We start from the raw sequence: 20880 nt of genomic DNA on the forward strand, positions 1-20880 counted from the left end.
CAAGAGCGCACACACATCTCATGTGCCATTTGTCCCCCTCCCAAATCTGCTTGAGGGAGAGTTGAGAGATGCCACAGGTGGGAGGAGGAGAGGGGAGATTGTTCAACCTGATGCTTCCACTGGTGGAAAGATCACCTTAGCGTGATGCTGAATTCCACCCTTTTATCTGCCATATCAGATTTCCGAGTTTAAAAGAGTGCCTTCAGCTCCGTCAGTGATTCTATCTAGGGCTGCCAGAAGTCCAAGATTGCCTCTTATTTCTGCATATTTTAGCTCCTTAGAATACAACAGATGTCTCTTATTTCACACCACAGATCTTTGGGACACAATAGATGTCCGTCACTTCGCCAAATTTACAGTTCAGGCCATAATGGATGTCCCCTGTTTTAGACACCATCGTGCTCTGGGGCATCCCTTATATTTGAAATGTTTATTTGGTATCTCTGTTAGATCTTCCTAAAGCTGCTAAAAAGGAGTTCTTTAGCTCTCTGCCCTTCCCTCAATATTGGGCAATGTGAAATAGGCTGAAACACTGAGTCAGACTAGGGAGAGACTGTGGCTCAGAAGTAGGACATGTATTGTGAGTGCAGAAGGTCACGGGTCCAATCCTGAACATCTCTTGGTAGTGCTGGGTAAGACCCCTTTCTGAGACCCTGGGAACCAGCTGCCAGTCAGTGTAGCTGGGGGAACCATTGACCATGCTGGCTGGAATTCAACAGCTGAAATCCAACAACCTCTTGATGGGCGCAGGCCCCCCATCTTTGGTGTAGGAGTCAATCCTTACCTAAATGAATTGATGGCCTGACCAGTTATAAGGAAACCAGGCAGTATGAACACCTATAAGAAAGAAGAGGCTTGAGGTGTTAACAGGACAGGAGGAGATGACTAACTAAGGACTTCAGGTCCATATATTGCATGGTCAATAGGGAGCACCCCAGTGTGGTATAATGGTCAGAGCCCAGATGTAGAGGCCAGGGTTAAAATCATTGATCACCCATGAAACTCATGGGATAGCCTTGAGCTGGTCATTACTGCTCAACCCATCATACTTCATAGGACTAAATCATACAGAGAGCTCATTCGGTAGAGCACGAGACCCCTTAATCTCAGGGTCATGGGTTCAAGCCTCACGTTGGGTGAAAGATTCCTGCATTGCAGGGGGTTGGACTAGAATCAGTGTTTCCCAACCTTGTGCCTCCAGTTGTTTTTGAACTACAACTCCCATCATCCTTGACTAGCAATACCAGTGGCAAGGGATGATGGGAATTGTAGTCCAAAAACAGCTGGAGGCACAAGGTTGGGAAACACTGGACTAGATGACACTTGCGGCCCCTTCCAGCTCTACAGTTTTATGATTTGCTCATTTATTTAGGTGCATGCATACCCTGCCCACTAACTGAAGCTCTCAAGATGTCTTACAGTATATTTAAAACACAATAAAATAGACAATAATATAACAGTCACTGCAACAGGGCAAATGTGTATATAAGCCGCGTCCTCATTCCCCCCCCCCCAATGTTCCAACAAATGCCATTCTACAGCTTAGTCTTCTGGCTTAGAACTTTCTGTTGAAGCAGCTAGAAATTAGCCCCCCACAGGCTAGAATTTCCTCACCGGGTGGCCACTGCTGCTGCCGCCTCTCACAGCCACAGCCTTGGTGACAGATGCAGGAGATGCTGGGGAGGCAAAGATGGTACAAGCCTTCCTCCCAGTTCTCAGTTCTCCCAGTTCACTTTTGCATTTTATAGCTGCACTCACAAGACTGGGCCTGGCCATAACCCCCCCCACACACACAATGGAGTTGCCACTTGGTGGCAGATGCAGGCTTGGATAATGTGTGAAGTGGCCTGCAGCAGAAATCTAGGAAGATTTTGTCATGCATCTCTGGTTGATGGGTTCTGTTAATTTCTTCTTTTTCTGCTGCTGCTGCTGCTTCTCGCAGAATGCATTTCCCATCAAAGAAGGCAATCTGTTCAGACTGCAGAGTAGACACTTCACCTAGGAGCTTGTATAACTATTAGTGCGATGGGTGTCTTTGAAAGAAAACTAAGTGATGAGATCCTGCATCGGCAAAAGGCAACATCAATTTTTAATAGCAAGCATCAGCATTTGTAAAAGTCACGTAAGGTGGGAAATCGATGGCGTTCTAAAACGGGCACAACCAAAGAGCAAGCGAAAAGGCCACCCCTCCTTTCTCCGGCAAAGGAAGGGAAAACAGGGTGCTGAGTCCGACACGGCTTGGAATAGAAGATGAAAGCTCCTGGGGGCAGAGGGGAGGGTGAGGCCTTTTTATGGAAAACAAAAGGCAGCAAGGAGAGGTCAAGCTTGGCATAGAAATCTGGAGTAAGGGCTGGATGTATTCATCCCTTCTTGTTGTAGAACCAATTCAGCTGTACAGAAATAGCACTTTGTGCTCTTCTTTTTGATCAAGGTGGATGGATGCAGAAAGAAGGCAGCACCCTCAGAAGACAGCGCTGTGCAGAAGGATTTCAGCATGTGTCGCTTGCATGGCAAATTGTGGGTGTGTACACACAGGCATAAGGCGCCTTCTGCACTGCCTTCTGCAGAGCCAGCTCCTTGGGGCCATGGTCCCTTTGCCCCCTCAATAAAAGATTTGAGGGGGCTGCCCCCCCAAGTTGATGGGCATTGCCAAACAAATGATGTGTGTGCTGCATGTTGTGACGGATAATGCAGAGTGGGGCTTACCTGCCCCCCAATACTTTGTTCAAGTTGGCACCCCTGCCATAAGGGTCTTATGCCATTGTTGGACAGCATTTGCGTAGCCACCACCCCACCCCCGCCCCACACAGTTCCATAAAGAGTCACCTGAGAGATACCTAAGCCATTTGGTATATGGGAGGAACTACCTTGAAAATTCCTGCCAACCTAGCAGTTCGAAAGCACGTCAAAGTGCAAGTAGATAAATAGGAACTGCTCCAGCGGGAAGGTAAACGGTGTTTCCATGTGCTGCTCTGGTTCACCAGAAGCGGCTTAGTTTTGCTGGCCACATGACCCAGAAGCTGTACACCGGCTTCCTCAGCCAATAAAGCGAGATGAGTGCTGCAACCCCAGAGTCGGCCACGACTGGACCTAATGGTCAGGGGTCCTTTTAGCTTACCTTGAAAATAATCAAGGTTTTCTAAAAAAAAAATAAAAAAAATATTTCCACCAATGTTTTGTTCTTTAAAAGGAGGGGCAGAAGTATTGTGCTCAAAGCTGAGACTGCTGAACAGACCCTGGAGCTGTTGTGGGGCCTTTTTGTACCTTTATTTTAGATCTTTATGTGATATATGTGGAAATTGTTCAGTTTGCTTGCATACTTTTAATGTTTTATTTATTATATTTTTTCATGTTGTAAGCTGCCTTGAGCATGGTTTGAACTGTGGAAAGGCAACATACAAATAAAATTATGTATGTATGTACCGTATTTTTCGCCCTATAGAACACACTTTTTCCCCTCCAAAAATGAAGGGGAAATGTGTGTGCATCCTATGGGGCGAATACAGGCTTTCGCTGAAGCCTGGAGAGCGAGAGGCTCTCGCTCTCCATGCTTCAGGAAGCTCTGCGGAACCCTCCGGAGCCTGGCGCCAAGCCAAGCCGGGCTCCGGAGGGTCGCGGAGAGCTGCCTGCATTTCGAAGCCTCGGGCGCACTGAAGAGCATGCCCGGGCTTCGCACAGCTGTCCGCAAGCCTGGGGAGACCGGCGCGGCTCCCTAGGCTTGCGGATAGCAGGCTGTTCTGGGGGCTGGGGAAGCTTGGGCTTCCCCCGCGCCAGCCCCGTCCCTGGGGGGGAAATAATATTTTTCTTTATTTCCCCCCCCAAAAAACTAGGTGCGTCCTACAGGGCGGTGCGTCCTATGGGGTGAAAAATACGGTATGTATGTATGAACTAATGAAAAGGACAGGCAGAAATAGCCACTATCATTTTTTCAACACAGTTGAAAAGGAGCTGGCTTTCACAATTTATTATTAGTTTTTAAAGTAATTCCTCCAGTTTATCAACTTCCTGAGGTTTTGATCAACTTCATGTTGTGATCATTATAAATTTTTTTCACCCCAAACCATATTATTTGACTGATTAGGATGGCAATTTGATAGATTTGAGGTGCATCCATTTTGTGCATTGCCCTTTACAAAACGTAGCTGCACGTTGCCCTTTAAGAAGCCACAATGTTGAATCAGTTGGTGTAACAGGGAGCAGACATGTCAGAATCCCAAAGTGCCTTTTTTGCGCTTCTCATTCAATAAATCAAACTGTGTCGTGTTTCTTGTACTTGCCTGGTAGGGAGGCTCTGAGCATACTGTACCATGGGTGCTTTGCAATAAAACACACTGAAGTCTGTTATTAGCCATGTGTGGTGCCAGAACAAGCAGCCTCTGAGCACATGCAGAATGCCCTGCCAAAAGGAGAAAAAAATATTTAGGCATGAGGTTGCCTGCATGGTATGAGGGAAGAAAGCCTAGGGGCATATGCTGAGTGCAGCAATTTAACTGTGCGTGCAGCCTGCCCTTCCAAACATCCAATATATCAATAAACTTGTAGGATTATTATTTTTCAAGCAGTGCAGTGGGGCTTGAAAGGGGAGGGAGCAAGGAAACTAATGTGTGCAGACAGCAATGATTTAACAACCATTCACACTGCCTACATAGTGTGCAGGTGTGGACACTTGCAAAATGATGTCTACGAAAGTGCTTTTAGAAAACTCCAAACTGAAGCGCTTCCAAGTGTGTGTGTATCTACTTTAATTCTCTGCTCTGTACAGCTAGTAAATGTGCCTACAGAAAAAATCAGATCTGAACAACCCCTTCGTGACATAAAACTATCATAGGGAAGGACCTCCTGTGTGCCGTCTTCCTCATCACATATGTGCTCTGGAAGCATGATTTTCAGCACAAATCGGAAGAGGATTGCACCAGCAGAGAAATGGTGGTAATTTTTTACAGGAGTATCAGAATAAATGCCCAGGCCACCCAGAGTGATAATGGGTGTCTGTCTCCATCACATGTAATTTGGGCTAAACTGAAACCTTCTTCCTTTAAAAGCAGTGCTGTCTTTGCTATTGATTTCAGTAGGAATCGGTAATGTATATACATTCTGAACAGCAGCAAGTTTGAATCAGTGGGAAAATATACTTTCTATTGCGAATAGAACCATATGTAAAAATCAGTCCTCCTCTTGATGATGATGGCAGGGGAGAAGTGGTAACAAATATTCAAATTCAGTATTCTGTATTGGACCATATTTTTATTCCTGTAGAAGTGCAACAACTTTATATTCTTCCTGACACCCCCTCTAAAAACAAAAACACATTTGAAAAACAGAATAAAAAGGAAAGTTATGGGGCAAACTTGGTTGCAAATACTGATGCTTTGTGGCAGTAATTGAACTGTTTGCAAGGAAATCAAACTTATTTTCTGAAAGGAGAGCTGCTATTACAGGTAACTCACAACTTATGCTTAGTTAACATATGCAGGAATTTCTGAGCACTGCCTCGGAGGTGGAGGACATTGTGCAGACGTCCAAGCAAGTGGGTGGTGATGGGTTTGTTGGTGTCATCCAGGAAGAACTGCAAAAGCTAATTGAGGGCCAACAGGTATTGGTTGTTTAAGAGATGGAGAAACTGGTCATATTAAGTTCAGAATGCAAGGACGAGGATGGGGGCAGTGGTGGAGGAAGGGGGTGCGGGGAGGGGTGCGGTCCGCCCTGGGTGTGACACCTCACCGAGGGAGGTGACAAATGAGTTTAAAATAAAAAAATAAAAAATTGGGCTCACGGAACTTATTATGAGTGACGTGGTGGCTTAGGCGCCTGCAGGTTCCGTGCTGCCTGGAATGGCAGTGTGGGACTTGCGTCTGCCTACTGCCTCTCCCTCAGCCACCCTACAGCTGAGGAGGAGGCAGTGGAGGCTCCAAGCGTCAGGCTTGCCCCGCCCCCAGGCACCCGAGCAGCTAGCTACACCACCAGGATGGGGGTGGGGAGCATGAGCTAGCAAGCTCCAGGAATATTCTCAACTTTTTCAAGTTATAAAGATCTGATTGCAGTTTGATCCTTCCATAGAATACAGCTTCAAGATCCTCTGTGGGGCTACAGGCACTCTGAAACCATACAAGGAAACGTTTGATGAGCTCAAGAGACAACAGCAGTAGCTCCTCACTAAGAAAGCACCAGCAGCAGCAGATGTGCCCAAGCAACCCACCAGCACTTCTTCTGGCTACTGGTCAATCCCCCTGGTCATATCATCTGCAGCAGCATCCAGCAAGGGAGAGAAGGAGGAAGACTAAGAGGAACACTGGAAGCTGCATTCATCCCTCACCAGTTAGTGTTGTGATTCCCCTCCTCCACAGTTTTCTAGTTGTTGTTGTTTTTTTTAAGTGTTCTGGCTTTGCACAATTTTGCTTATATGCACAATAGCCCAGAATGTAGCCCTCACATAAGTTGTGAGTTACCGGTACTCAGTTTTGTGGGTGATCCTGACCTTTCTCCTCAAGGTGGCGCTCCTGTTGTGCATTTCTCAGCCATCAGAACACAATATGTTGCTGAGACAACCTGATATCTCTCCCAACCTGCGATAGTTGAACAATATGTTGAGTGCTGTGTGGGCTGGATTTTGTAGTAGTGTTACAGGTAGCTATTGGATAGTTCCCATGACATCTTAATTGAAAGATGTCATGCCCCCACCATTTCACAGTCACCTTGTGGTCCCTCCTTCTCCATTTCATCTGCCCTTTTCAAATAAAAAGGGTTCATGTCAATTTCATGCTCCTTCCTTTGATCATAAGGAAGTGATGTTGACCAGACACTGAGAACAGCCTTCCTTTGATGTGTAACCTCTTGCCTGGGGAACTTATATAACAGGGAGAGGGATTTGAATTGGGATTGCACAAGAAGGGTAACTGCAATTGAGGTACAGTTAACCCATGTTTGCCTGGATAAGTCTTAAACCCTTAGGATGGATAATGAATGGCAAGCTCATGAAACCTTCAGCACATGGATCATGCATTTGACCAGTGAACACCATTTCACATGAGTCCAAAATGCAGGGCTGCCGTATGCCTACACTTGCACTCTGTCCAACTCCAGCGAAGCATTGGTTCACAAAAAGTATCCTTGTATTGCATCTTGGTTTCCCTGGAAGCAGAAAGGCAGCGACTGCCTTTACCAAGGGAGAAAGGAAGTTGGATTCAAAAATTCCCTTCTGCTTTGTTTGTGACCCTTTCAGGCCTTAGGGAAGCTCTGCAGCTACAACACTGTGCCTTCCTGTTCATGGTAGGATCCTGCTAGGCTTTTTCAAAGCTGATGTGGCACAGCTGGGAGCAGTCTCCTCTGTTGTGCCTTGAGGTGGTGGAGAATGTGCAGATCACTTCCCAGCAGACGAAAGAGGGAAGGCAAGAGGTGAGAGGGGAGAATGTGGGGATAGAAAGTATCTTGAGGAGGCTGGTTTTGTTTTGCTTTGTTGGGGTTTTTTCTCTCCCTCCTAATGCAGGCACTGCTGTGGGAAGGGACATCAGAACGGCCTGGCTGTATGATTGCCTGTCCTTTTGCACAATATACATAACACTTTATGCTTGGTTCAGGGGTTCATGGGAGCCAGACCCCTGTGTTGTGGGTAACACGTTGGTTGCTGTAAATGAGATCACATTTCATCTTCTATCAATCTGAACACTCTGTGTCACTCTGCAACAAGAAATTCTCCCCTAAGCTAACATGTCCACTCCACTGCTGTTGCAAATGTGATGCGGCTGCACATGTGTCATGGGACCCTCTTTGATAGAGCTTATGACATCTTTAGAGTAGAGAGACAAACTCCTCCCCTCCTACTTTTCTCCAAATGGTTCCTTGGCAGGACCAGCTCAAGGAAAGCCCAGCTATTACAGTCTCTGATGACCTTCCACCAACTGGCAAAGGTATTAGCCAGAACTTTGGCCTCTAAGATGACTTTTTAATGCGTTGCAACTTGTTTTTATTGATGTTTACCTGGCTTACTTATGTATGTGTGTGTTTTTTTTAAAAAGTATTATCTTTCCATATTTTATTTGTCGAATTGTTAGATGCCTTGAGCATCACTGGTTCAAAGCTAGGAAATATATAAATACGGTACCTTGTTCCTGATGTACCGGTCATTAAATGTTGCTTTTCCTCCTCTCTTGATTCACACATTGTTGACATTAGTCTGTCTTGAGAGACAGACCTTGAGAGACTCCCTCCAGGGGTGAAGTCAACCCACTGGAGAATCCCAGTGCCTGCTGTGGCTGCAGAGAATTGTAACTTAAACTGCTGCCTCTTGCATTGTTTTTGCTGCATTAGCAGCACCGAATGACCTCCCTGGGGCGCAAGCCTGGGCAGTGTATATGGAGGCTAAAGAAGAATACAAACACACAGAGAGTCTGAACCTTTGTTTTCAGTATCAGGCGAGCCGGTTTGCTCCTCTTAAACAGGGTGCACAAACCACAATCACTAGTCCAGAACAAACCTGTACTGCAGATCATCGTGTTTGTCTGAAAGGAAATAAACCATGACCCCTGGTTTGGACGCAATGCTAAGCCAGAAATTGTAATTTGTTTCTCTTGTGTGGTAGCAGGAAGGAACCAAGTGGCCCAGACTGGCATGTTCACAGCAAACCATTCACTATAGTTTACTGTACCATGTAAATAAGGTAAATATATACATGCAATCCTAGCAAAACTTTTACACGGGTTTCTGATGAACCAGTAAGAATCCACAGAAAGCTGGGGCTCTGAGGAGTACAATGGATATATTTGTAGCCAAAGAAGTTATGGCCACCTTGAACGTGCAATGGTTATGTCGTTTTATACACAAAAATGCTAGCAACTCTTAGAGGTGCTTTTATTTGAGACATATAGAACAATCTTTTAGAGCAGACTGAACCTCACAGGGTTATTGATTTAGCCAAATGTTTATATATCACCTCAAAGTGCTCGTATATTTATCCTGAATCAGCCCCCTGCTTTCACAGCGCTGAGTTCTGACTACAAGCCTTCCGCTCACATGAGTTCACCCTCGAAGCAAATCACAGGGATGAAACAAGCCTGTTATCAACACGAGTTTACCATACATCCCTGTTTCATCATGGCATGCTAAAACAGTTTAGGTTGCTTCAGTAGTTAATGCAGGCAATCCCTGCCAGACTCTCATGGATGGGTGTGGGTGGGCAGGCTCGTGTCCGCAACGCAGAACTGGCTTTAGTTACTAATACTTCTGCTGTTGATCTTGCTGACTCCTTACTTGGAATTCCCTGGTGCTGGTCCCACAACCTGTTTACCTTATGCTGTCTGGTCTTGCACACATGGCCATTGGCAGCCTAGGCAGACAGACCAAAAGAGTGGCGTTGTGTCAGCTCCAGGATACCCTGAATGGCCTCATTGTTTCCTAAAGAAAACTTGACAGAGGGCAACATTGATATGGGACTCTACATTGCAGTTGCTGCAGTCACTGCTCCCCCCCCCCATAGAAAAATAGGTGGTATTACTCATCATGAAGTCATTACAGTAAGTACCACACTTTTTAACAACAACAACAACAAATGAGGTGCCAGTACTGCATACCCTTAAGTACCCCCTGGAAAAAGCACTGGCTGTGCTTCAAAGGATGCATCCCATACACTCTACAACCTCTAGGCTGATGGTGAGGGACTGATTTGCCTTGCTGGGACAGAGGCAGCAAGCCTGAAGCCATGCTTTGCCAGCAAATGTTCTGCAGAGGTGAGTTTTTATTTGCGTGGTATTTTTATTTTAAAAATATGGATCTTAAGATAGAACAGGAATGGAACAAAATCTACCTTGGGGGGTGGGGTGGGGCGGACAACACTGATTTTTGAATTTTGCCCCAATTTGTTTTGCTGAAAGGCCACTAACTTTCAGATAGGGCAAACCTATATTTAAACAATGGGGCATGTTGGTGACAGGGCAAGCAAAAATCCAATAGGGTTAAGTCCAGCAATTACCCTGATCTTTCATTAATATTCCACCTGGGAAATGCTCCTTTGGCTCCTGCCCCTATATATACCAGCTGATCTGCTTGAGCCAATATACGTCTCATACTTATCTCTCAGGAGACATAACATGCAAGAACTAGCTGATCAATTAATGCCCAGCTGGATGTTGGGCATTTATGAAGTGTTTCCCACTGTCAGCCATCTGATACCATAATCATGAGAAATTGCAGTCAAACATAACTAGGTGTGAGTGCTAGTTAGAGCATGAAGGGGTTAAGACCACATAGTTAGATCCCTAGACTCAGCTAGGTCATGCCCTCTCTCTCTGATAAGGGAAGTTTTGAAGCTTTATCTTCCTGCCCCCCCCCCAGTGCCATGTAACCAACGAGGAAGGATGTGTCTAAGCTTTGGTCCAAGCTTAGAGTGTGTATTTGAAGCTAACTTTCTGTATTTTCTACCCAAGAGTATTCTGCCCATGTTCTCCTTGCTGCTGCTTAGATAAGTGCAAATCTGACCTTTGAATCTGTAAGTAAAACATTTTTAACTTACTTAGCATTTTGTGAACTGTTCATTGCAAGAAGGGTAGAAAAGAAGGGAGTGCTGTTTGCAAGCAGACTAAATGGGACAAAAGGGTCTAACAACCTATATTCCTAATGCTATACTTTATACACTATATTCCTAATGCTATACTATACCTTGACTTTTGTGAGTTTAAACTCTGCTTTGGGGCTCTATTTTGCTGGAGTGTGAGTTTAGCCCCATGTTTTGAATCCAGGCACCTATCTGATTCTTTTATTAATTACCCCCCCTCCCACATGGGTCACAGGGGTTCTATTTCCCTCCCACAATACAAAGATTTAAAGATGTCCTGTGATTCGCAGGTGGGTTGTGCTAGACTCTGCAAGAGCTGCCTCTCTACGGAACCATTGGTCTGTCTTAAGGACAACAGTTCCAAAATATGCTCAGGTGTCTGTATCATAGTACAAATCACAAAGTAGGAAGTTTTCCTCAAAGAGGAGCTGAACCAATGTTGACAGCCCCTTTTATGGTTAACACAAGAAATATTTCCAAGCAGATGATCGAAACACTTAAAGAAATATATAACTGACTGGGTAGAAGCTGCTGAGGGTCAAAATGGACAATACTGAATGAATGAAAAGACTTATCCAGGGAGAAAAAATGAGCAGACCACACCAAATGAAAAGAAACACTAAAATATCAAATTACTACGACTAAAGTGTTAAAATAGCTAAAGGTGAAGTTACAACACCAGGGCAAGACAACAAGCTAAAATAGCTCAAAAAAGTTACTTCTTCAATTTGAAAAATTGAACGATTACTCCCAGGCACCGAACAAAAGCAAGTGCCTCTGTCTGATAGCATCTGGCAAATCTCCACACTAGCATCACCTGAATTACTACACTGCACGAAGCAGCGCTTACAGCCAATGAAAAAGCGTTTCAGTTTAATTTCAAATTACAATAATGGGCAAGGGATGAGTTATCAAGGCAAGGAAGAGAGAAGGCAGTTGTCTTGATAAGCAGGAAGTATCTGGAGGGAATCTCAACAAAGGAAGCCACCTTACACCGAGTCAGACCATTGTTGCATCCAGCTCAGCACTCTCTGCACTGACTGGCAGGGGCTCTCCAGGGTTTCAAACTGGAGGCATTCCCAGTCCTACTGGGAGATGCTGATAGACAATGCTAAGCTAGTCAGACCATGATGGTTTGACTCCATATAAGGCAGCTTCCTGTGTTCCTGTGTCTGCCTGACTTCGGCACTGAATGGTTGCAGAATCTACGCACAGAGAGGATTTGAAATATGGGCAAGCCTGAAAGACTGTACCTATAACTTTGTTAGGTTCCTAGTGAAAATTCATCTTTGGATACAGACAATGCGGTTGCATTGTTATCAGGAAGAATACCCCCCATACATGCAAAAGATCACATACTGTTATTTCCCTGCACTATAGAAGCACAGAGTAGTGGCTAGGTGACCTTTCGCCCCTGGCAAAACTGTCCAGATTGCACCCCCTAGCCATGGACAAATTAGCTCTTCTTTCCGCCTCTCCCCCAACCATCCCCATTCAATTCACCCTCTATTTAAAACCTTTTCTTATGAGGAAATAGTCAATATTTTTATTTATAGATATATTTATGGACATATTTTAAAGCCGATTTTGTGCATCCCCTCGCCTGTGCCCCTAGTGAGGGCCCACCTCGCCACCCCCTAGCTACAGCCCTGTGTTTGGCAACAGCCTTTTTGATACGTCATACTTAGAATGGTATAGCTGTGAGCAATTTCCATGACTGGTTTTAAGGTAGGGTCACAACCAAGGTGGCTAATCACATGCATTCAGCACCCACCTTATTTCCTTTCCTTATCAACATAAGCTACCTTGCGTTTGCAGAGGAAGTGATGCAGAACTGCTAACCTCAATCAGTCAAGTTTCCCACCCCTCTCCCATTATTATATATATATTTTTAAATTTACATTTTGAGTTATTTTTGTTTTCCTTTCAGAATCTAAGCTGGTTGACTTTATTCTTGTGGAAAGCATGAAAATTCAGATTAATATTTCATTTCCTATTTGCTAAAGAAATCATATTTGAATTTTATTTTTATTACAAATAAACACAGGCTCCGACTATGTTGCCAGTAGTATTAACACTCTTTATTCCTTCCCAGAACCAAAATTGAATAAATAACAATACAGAAGAAGGAAGTTTTTTTAGAAGGAACAAAGCTCAGTGGGGGGTGGCGATACGAAAGGCTGCACGTGTGTTTGAAATAATGGAGAAGAAAAATCAAATGAATATTATTAACACTATTCAAAAGTAACCTGCAATTTATGGTAAAACTCTTCCGTTATGCATTAAAAAAAATTCTATACAGAAGTTTATCACATTTGTCTTTGAAGGGTGCATAGTTAATCTCTGCTTTCATATGGGAAACTGAGGTTGCAGGTTGTATACTCAGTGAATCTAGGGCTAAGCAGAGATTTCATCATAGATTTCATCATAGATCTTAGGTTTAGCTTTGATACCTATCCACTGCACTATTACATCAATTTTGTGAACAATTTTGTGAGCAAATTTATAAGCTTTCCTTCCCAGTTTCAAAATTCCATAAATTTTTATTGTTTTTAAATAGAGCATTCCCCAAAACATTTTTCAAGGTAGAATTATAATCTATTGGAAGAAAATGTTTCTTTCTGTGGTCATGTTCATTAATTTTAGTGAGGTTATTCTGAGTAGGTCTGACATTGGATACAACCCACAGTGCAGAGTGCATTTGCTGCAAACTATTTGCTGTTCATCTTGGATATTGAAAGAACATAATAGCCATCAATGGAGAGACATGTAGTCCATCAGATGTTTTGATATACAAGTTTTGGAGAGCAATGGAGGTCTTCTCTTGGTTCTTACTTTTGTGTACATTATGGGCTCCTGTATTGCCAGCTTGAAAAGTTGCTTGGTCTTGCCACAAGAGCTGGTTGCTCACCCAAGCAGACCATTTGCACATTTTGTAGCATTTGAACTGACCCTTGGTGTGTTGCTCCATGAATTCAGTCTCACAGCAGCATATCTGAACCTGGGTCTCTTTAAGTCCAGGGTGAACATTCTGTCTTGGTACCAGAGTGACTCTCTAGAAACTCTCCTAGTGCCAGCAACTTTGTGGAAAAATTATGATAAGAGTTGAGATGGATGTTTGTTGAGGTGAGATGGAGCTATTTATATCTATAAATAAATAATACATATTTTCAGATTAAGGGCAGTTCAGAAGATGAGATTCCAAGGGGTGGCTGAGAGGAAAATAATCCAGTCTGGCTTCTGCACGGACTCCTTATAAAAGCATGAGTATGTTTTGTTTTCCAAAAACCATGTCGCTTCTTAGGAGCATACAAAGGGAGAGGAGAGACAGCATGCCCACCAAACTTTTAGCTTTTGCTGAATGGTAAACAGCACCTTCTGCTTCTAGAGTTCTTTGAGCCTGCTTGTTTGTTTCTGCTGCTAGTCTCTAGTGTCAAAAGCAATAGTGACACACTTAGCTCAAGAGCCAGCTGCCTTCTGTGGCATTCATTTGTATGCCATACTGCCTGTTCCTGATTCCCTCCTACCCCCCAAACAAATGCTGGCTGTGCCGTCTTGCTGCTTGGCTTGGAATGGCCCCAGATTTTTGGGCGAGTTTATATCGCAATAAAGAGCTCCTTTCTCTCCCACCAGTACCGGCGAGCCTGCTTCTGTTTGGTGTCTCCCATGAGGGATCTCAAAATTACAGCAACAAGCAGCCTGAGAAAACCCAGTTTGCAACGGAAGGTTGCCATGGACTGTAAGAATGGAAAAGTCCATACAGGCAAGAAGCCATGGACAAGAATTGGATTAACAGCTGGTAAGAGCAATGTACTATCCTGGCAAGCTTGGTAATATGGGCAGGGCAAGGACTCTGGCAGAGGAGAATTGGTGGGTGGGTGATAGGGATGAGTAAGTCCTTCAATTCCAGTTCTCTCTGTTTCTTTGTTTCCCAATCTTAAATTTCCACATTTCCACACCAATCTGGTTTTTTAATTAAAAAACCTCATGAAAATTCAGGAGAAAATCTCCCCAAAACACATTTTTGTATGCTGTTTTGACAAATATATATGGTTTTGTAGAGAATTTCGTGTAAGGCAATACCTATTAGTATGTAATTTTCACTAATATATGTATTTTAGTGCACACTTTACCCTACTATGTGCATTTTCTACAGATTGTTTGTATTGCAAAATTGGAAGAAGTGCAAATTTCAAAAGGTATCTGCTTTAGTTCAAATAATACTTCAAAAAGTGCAGATTTGGTAGGTTTGCTTTAAATGTGAACTGAATCAAATTTATCCGCCATCCCTAGTGGCGGATGTGGCTGATTCATTCTTCCATTGCTGACTGATCCTTCTCCTATACTCTACCCCACCCCAGTCAGGCTTACTACTCCCAGAGCTGGGCAGGGAGAAATATAGGGTTGGGGCACCTAGGGGGAGAGGATACATAACCAGAGAACTGGTGGACAGGGGAAGGGTTATATTAAATATCTCCCTTATTTATCATGGTATTGGTGAATGTGGGGGACACCACACAAAGAGCCTGGCATGCTTACAAAAAACAACAACACACAAAGGTTTTGGGGGTGAAGATTGGGGCTTTTTAGTTTAGAAAAAAAGGTGAGTAAGGAGGAACATGTTATAGACCTAAAAAATATGCATCAAGTGGAGAAAGTGAACAGAGCCACAATTTGATGCATAATTTGATGGGTCATTCAATGTAGCTGAACTGTAGAAGATTCTGTATTGACAAGAGTCACAGCACATAGTTTTGGAATTCACTAGCATAGAATAGGGGATGGCCATCAACTTTAATGACATTAGATAAATCCCTAGATGATAAAGCTAGTAATGGCTACTAGAACTGATGGCTGCAGAGAGGATGAGAGGCCTCTGAATGCCAGTCGCTGGAGAACAACAGGTGTCTAGTTGGCTGCTATGGAAAACAAAATGTTTGAATAATAGGCATTTGGTCTCTTATGTTCTTAGCTGGCAGAACATTTTGGACAGACAAATTGAATGCTGTCAAAAAATATGTCACCCTATAAATCCCTCTCCTGTATCACTAGCGGTAGAGTGCAAGATGGTATCTCATGTGCTTGTGCTCTGTGAATGTGTCCTGGAACAGGCACTCTAAGCTGCAAGCCCCTGGACACTACTATGCCCCAAGACTGTCAGGTCTATTATCAATGCATATGTGCAAAGGAACTCTCTGATTTTTAAAGGAACTGATACAGCCTAATCATAGACCTCATGGATATCATCTTGGTGGTGAGTCCTAGAAGACCTGCTCTCGCTTGCAGGCCTTTTCCCACCTGCCTTGGAGGCTGAGGCTGCTGGGGTTGGGCTGGAGTATTGTTTTGCTGGGCTGGAATCATTGCTGTTATTTTTTTTGTATCTTTATTTTGTATCTTACATGACTACAAACATAACAAAAGTAGTCATAAACAATAAACCAAACATAAAACACATAACCAAATCAAACAATTTCTACATAAAATTGTTCGATTTGGTTATGTGTTTTTTATGTTTGATTTATTGTTTATGACTACTTTTGTTATGTTTGTAGTCATGTAACTTTTTTTCTATGTTGTAAGCCACCTTGAGCATGGTCTTAACTTTGGAAAGGCGTCGTACAAATAATATGAATTGATCAATCGATATGGGGAAAGTCATGGGAGTCACTCAAAATATACCACTGCTTCTTCTGTTGAAGTGATACAACTCTCTACATTTGTAAAGAATCTATGTTCCTGATCAGCTTCTGCAAAATGCCAGTGAGAAAATAAACCTAGCCTATTACTTTTTTTTCTTCCGAAGGTTGAACTAACCAAGGTTAGCTGAGTCCCAGAATAAACAATTTTTACCCTCAGGCCAAAGGCATGTTTGATAAGTGATTTCTCCATCAGGATAAGAAGCATGTATTAGAAGACTATTCCCAGGTGCTCAGTGGTACATGCTGAGTTTGCGCCTTAGCCTGAAGTTTTATGATTTTCTGGGTGTGTGTCGTGATTTTAGAAAGCTATTTTCACTGATTTTTTAGAACCTGAATTATATGTTAGTACTTGTTAGAACCATAAGCAATATTTTCTTTTTTCCCTAGACTTCTCAGGATGCATGTATCACAGTCCAGTCCTTGGATGCCCCCAGATGCCTCTCAAATACTGACCTTGAGTTGGAGGAGCTTGTCTTAGATGCCTCGCATTTAACCTTCCCAAGGCACGGTTTGAGGGGAAATAATCACCAACCTTACATTGCATTATCATCTAGTAAGCATTTTCGTGCACATTTCTCCTAATATACATATTTTTCTCTGGAAGCTTATATAGTATTTGCATTTTTGAAAATGACTATCCCCCAACAGAATGCATTTTCATACATTATTCTCATGAATGTCTGCAATTTTGTGTAGACTTTTCACTAACACATACATTTTTGTGTGCATTGTTTGGTTAGAGACTCGGGAACATCTGAGACAAGACTCCAGGGTTCAAACTCAACCAAACCCAAATTGGTTGGCAATGATAATGGATTTGTAATCTGAGGTTTTAAGCCCAGGTCACAGCATCTTGGTCATGTTGTGGGGTGCTACCTATGCCTGGTCATACGTGAGCCTGCCTGATCACAGTCAAACCTGACTATTAAGCAGCACATTCCTCTGGGAGCGAGAGTATTTCTAAACGCAGTGTTAAATAATAATTACTGTAATTCTTTATAACCCTTTGGACTTCACATTAAACACACACTAAGCAAGATGGGACCCATAAAAATGAATGTTGCCATTACGGTATCCAGAATTATAAATGGGCTCTTACTGTTAACTGCCAGAAGTGGGTGTAGAATACAGCAGAAGACATAAGACCCGTATTCAAATACATTTGGACGGAGGGGGAAACACACAAATGTTTGGAGATGCTGGAAACATCTTTCCTATTTTTAGATAACTGACTTGGGTCACCTTGAAATTCACCAAACTCTCCCCCCCCCCAACTGTTTGAAGACTTCACATAACTGAACTTCGATTTAAAGCCTTGACTCTCTTATTCGGCTTAGATCCTTGTCTAAGGTGGTTTCCTCCAGTATAGTTTTTAATTACTGCTTCAGTATAAATTACACATGGAAGACTTTCCTTCCTGTAGCTGCAGGGAAGTTTCTAAGCACATCACATCACAGATCCAGTGTGCTTATGGCAGGCAGTATTATTTCTAGCACACCCAATCAGTGCAAAACGATGACAAAACAGGAATTTGAGTAAGGCTTTTTCAGGCAACAACAACAACAAAAACCCTCAGCAAATTGGCATTAGGGAAGTCACTGGAGTGGAGCAATGATGTCCTTCTGTTCCATATTTCCGTCTAGTCCCTAGCAGTTCATCATACAAATTTGTGATTGGCAGCCTACAGCAGCCCCATTATCTCCTCTTCCTTGGAACTGCTTGCTTTGATTTTTCAGCACCACCCAGATGCTAGCTTTTGTACCCATGAGAGATCTATGCTCCCATGTTTCCCCAGGTTTTGGGGTTCCATGGCAAAAATATTAGGAACCTATACAACCCCAGGGTGCATTTCCCCTCCTGAAGGTAGTTTCTTACAGTGCTACTACTGGGTCAAACTGACTCAACAGCAATCTGACATATTGGAGTGCTGGTCAAATAGGGGCTCAGTGATGACCACAGCCAATCCAGGCTACTGCCATATTGCAACTGACCTATAACTAACCAAGGACAATTGTGACCTTTTTGAACAAGAAGGTGATATGTTGCCGATGTGCTGTGTCAAACTAGCCCCAGCAAAATTTCCCAGTAATTGGAAGCAAGGGTTGTGGGATATCAATAGGAAACTGCTCAGTAGTTAGCCACATATGATAGTGTTGCAAGACCAGGAAAAAACTTAGTGAGAGGCCAGGAAGTGGTGAAGCAGAGTCTGTGGGGGAAAGTTCTGTCTCCCATACTAATCCTTTCCAAACAGAAGCACTGTTATGTTTCACATTAATGTGCCGATAATTAACTGTATATACTTAGAAGCAAGTAATACTGTTTTCAGCAAGATTTATGTCCAGCTAAGTATGTTTAAGATTGCAGGCTTAATTTAAAATTCTAATTAAGATTCTATTAATGTTTTTATTTAGGGACAAACTAAACATTATGAGGAAGAACTGTAATTGGATCTCCCAATGTATTTTTATTTTCCTGAAAGAAAAGAAATGCACACAGGATGCCCCAAAATTGGTTTGGGACTATAATGTAGGAGAAAAGAGGTTAACCCTTTCATCCCATATCATGGGAAGCCCCAAGAGCAATGTAGGGGAAAGTATACAGGGATCACTGCTTCCCCTGTGCCGTGGCTCCAGTGCACCCCTTAGAAGGAGAAGAGGTAGAAAAGCAGATGCAGTCAAGGACCTCCCACGTAATGCCTCAAACTGGTTGCCTCAGACTTATCCATGTGTCTTTTGCTCCCATCCTTCAGTTAGGTTCAGGCAAGATGTTTATGCCAAAGTGTTCTGGTCCCTTTGCTGAGATTCTCCTTATTAGTGCATTCTGCCTGCATCTCAGAGAAAGCTGAAGCAAGCCATAGCGATTGGCTGGAGCTAAGGCAGAATGTATGAAAGTATACATGAACGCATTGGCAAAGGGGGTGAACTGCTTGCTCATAAAACCATTTAATACATGCTGCCAAAGTCCTGAGCTCCAGCCAGCAGCCAAAGCAAACAGCTTGAATAGTAAGGCATTGCACTCTGCCAGCAAGACAGGAACAAAAGGTGGGGAAGACAGTTTTCTGGGTGGGCTATTGTTCCATTGTACCACCTATGGAACTGGGCCTTTGGTGCAATTTTCATTCACAGCTACAAAAGTCACAAACCACATTTTTGTGACTTTAACCAGAAAGAATTTTAACACACAGGGAAGACTTAGGGACCTGATATTTCCTAACCTGACAGCAATAGCAATCAACATGTCTTTTACAGCTTCACTGTATTAATCTAGCAACACCATGTCAGCTTAACCTGACCTTCTACAGTGGAATGTATGAATGAGGCTTACATCCTATTCACATTTATTTGCAGGTAAGTCCTATTAAGTTCAATGGTTCTGCTGAGAAAATATGCATCAGATGGCACTTTGAGGAAAGTTAAATAAGATATAGGGCTCGTTTACTGAATGTCCCTTTATGAGATATACAATCTGCAAACATGTTTTCTTTTTCACTGTGTCAGGTGTGAGGCCCCGAGTGCAACAGTCAACATGGTGGGCTTCACACAGTCACCATGAGGATATTCCAGGGAGAAAGGGACCTGCTCCCTAGGTGTACTGTGTACCCTTGTAGGGTTGAACCAAGAAAACGAAAAGATGCATTATCACATACTCAGTAAACTCCCTTCAAATGGTGAGAAAGGTTGGGTCTGTCAGTTTCAAATAATGCAAACCCTGGGGCCGCAAGGCCACTTTGAAAGAATTAGTGAAGATTAGTCAATTCTGGACGGGAAATAATTTAGACCTATTGGTACCTATTCAGTAGATCCAGTCTATTTTCACCTTCATTGGTTTCCAATTAGTTTCTGGACCCGCTTCAAAATCCTGGTTATGACCTATAAAGTATACATGGCTTGGGCTGTCCATACCTGAGAGAAGACTTCCTTCTGTATGTACTTCCTACCTGTATCTCCTTCAGCCCCTATCTGAGTGCCACCTCTGTGTCTATACTTTGGAGGGTGGTCAGGACAGTGAAGGGCCTTTTTGGTGGTGCACCCCCCCCCCACAGAATGCTTTCCCAAAGGAAGCACATATGGTGTTCATGTTGTTGACTTTTTAACTTCAGCCTGACTCCTCCCCCCCCCATTTTAAAATCTCCTCATTTTAGTCAGTGTGGCATGGCTGGTGGTTTTAGCTAAGGGGGGTGTTGTTTTCAAAAAGCTCCTGTGATTGGCATGATATTGATGGTGTGTTTGGGTTGTTATGCTGAGATTTTTATAGCTCAATGTTATGTTTCATTGATTTGTTTATAAGGTACCTATCAAGCATAAATAATAATAAAAAACTTCATTCAATTGAACCAAGCTCGTACTATAAACCTGATATTCCTTGGAGAAGCTTTCATAAGTATTTTAGGGAGCTGAAATGTACGCCTGGCATACGGGTGATGCCTGACTTGGGAGGCATCCCTAACTGAGAGATGCTCGCGGTCTTCTCCTCAGCGAGCCCCACAGCGCCGCGCAGCGGTCAGCCGCGACGGCTGAAGTTGCGCGCGCTCCGGACAGCGGCCGCTCCAGAGATTCTCCGGCCTCACAACCCCCGACATCTTTTAGCGCGGCGTCGGCGCCTTTAAGAAAGCGAGTGAGAAGCTCAGGCTAGCCATCT

General features: G+C 43.4%; 1 protein-coding gene across 2 annotated transcripts in view; it reads left to right on the forward strand.

The window, feature by feature from the left end:
* Positions 1-20880, forward strand: part of CHST1 (carbohydrate sulfotransferase 1) — a 58033-nt gene that overhangs the window by 10471 nt on the left and 26682 nt on the right. Inside the window, exons 2-4 of one of the 2 annotated variants that reach the window (XR_014163490.1) lie at positions 14177-14342; positions 16630-16795; positions 19740-20206. The gene's annotated coding sequence lies outside the window, so the exon portion shown is untranslated. Of the gene's footprint in view, positions 1-14176; positions 14343-16629; positions 16796-19739; positions 20207-20880 lie in introns of those variants that run through there. The other variant, XM_081891884.1, reaches the window with a different exon arrangement.

The sequence above is a fragment of the Podarcis melisellensis genome, assembly GCF_964234715.1.
Source record: "Podarcis melisellensis genome assembly, chromosome: 1".
In the NCBI taxonomy this organism is placed as follows: Eukaryota; Metazoa; Chordata; class Lepidosauria; order Squamata; family Lacertidae; genus Podarcis; species Podarcis melisellensis.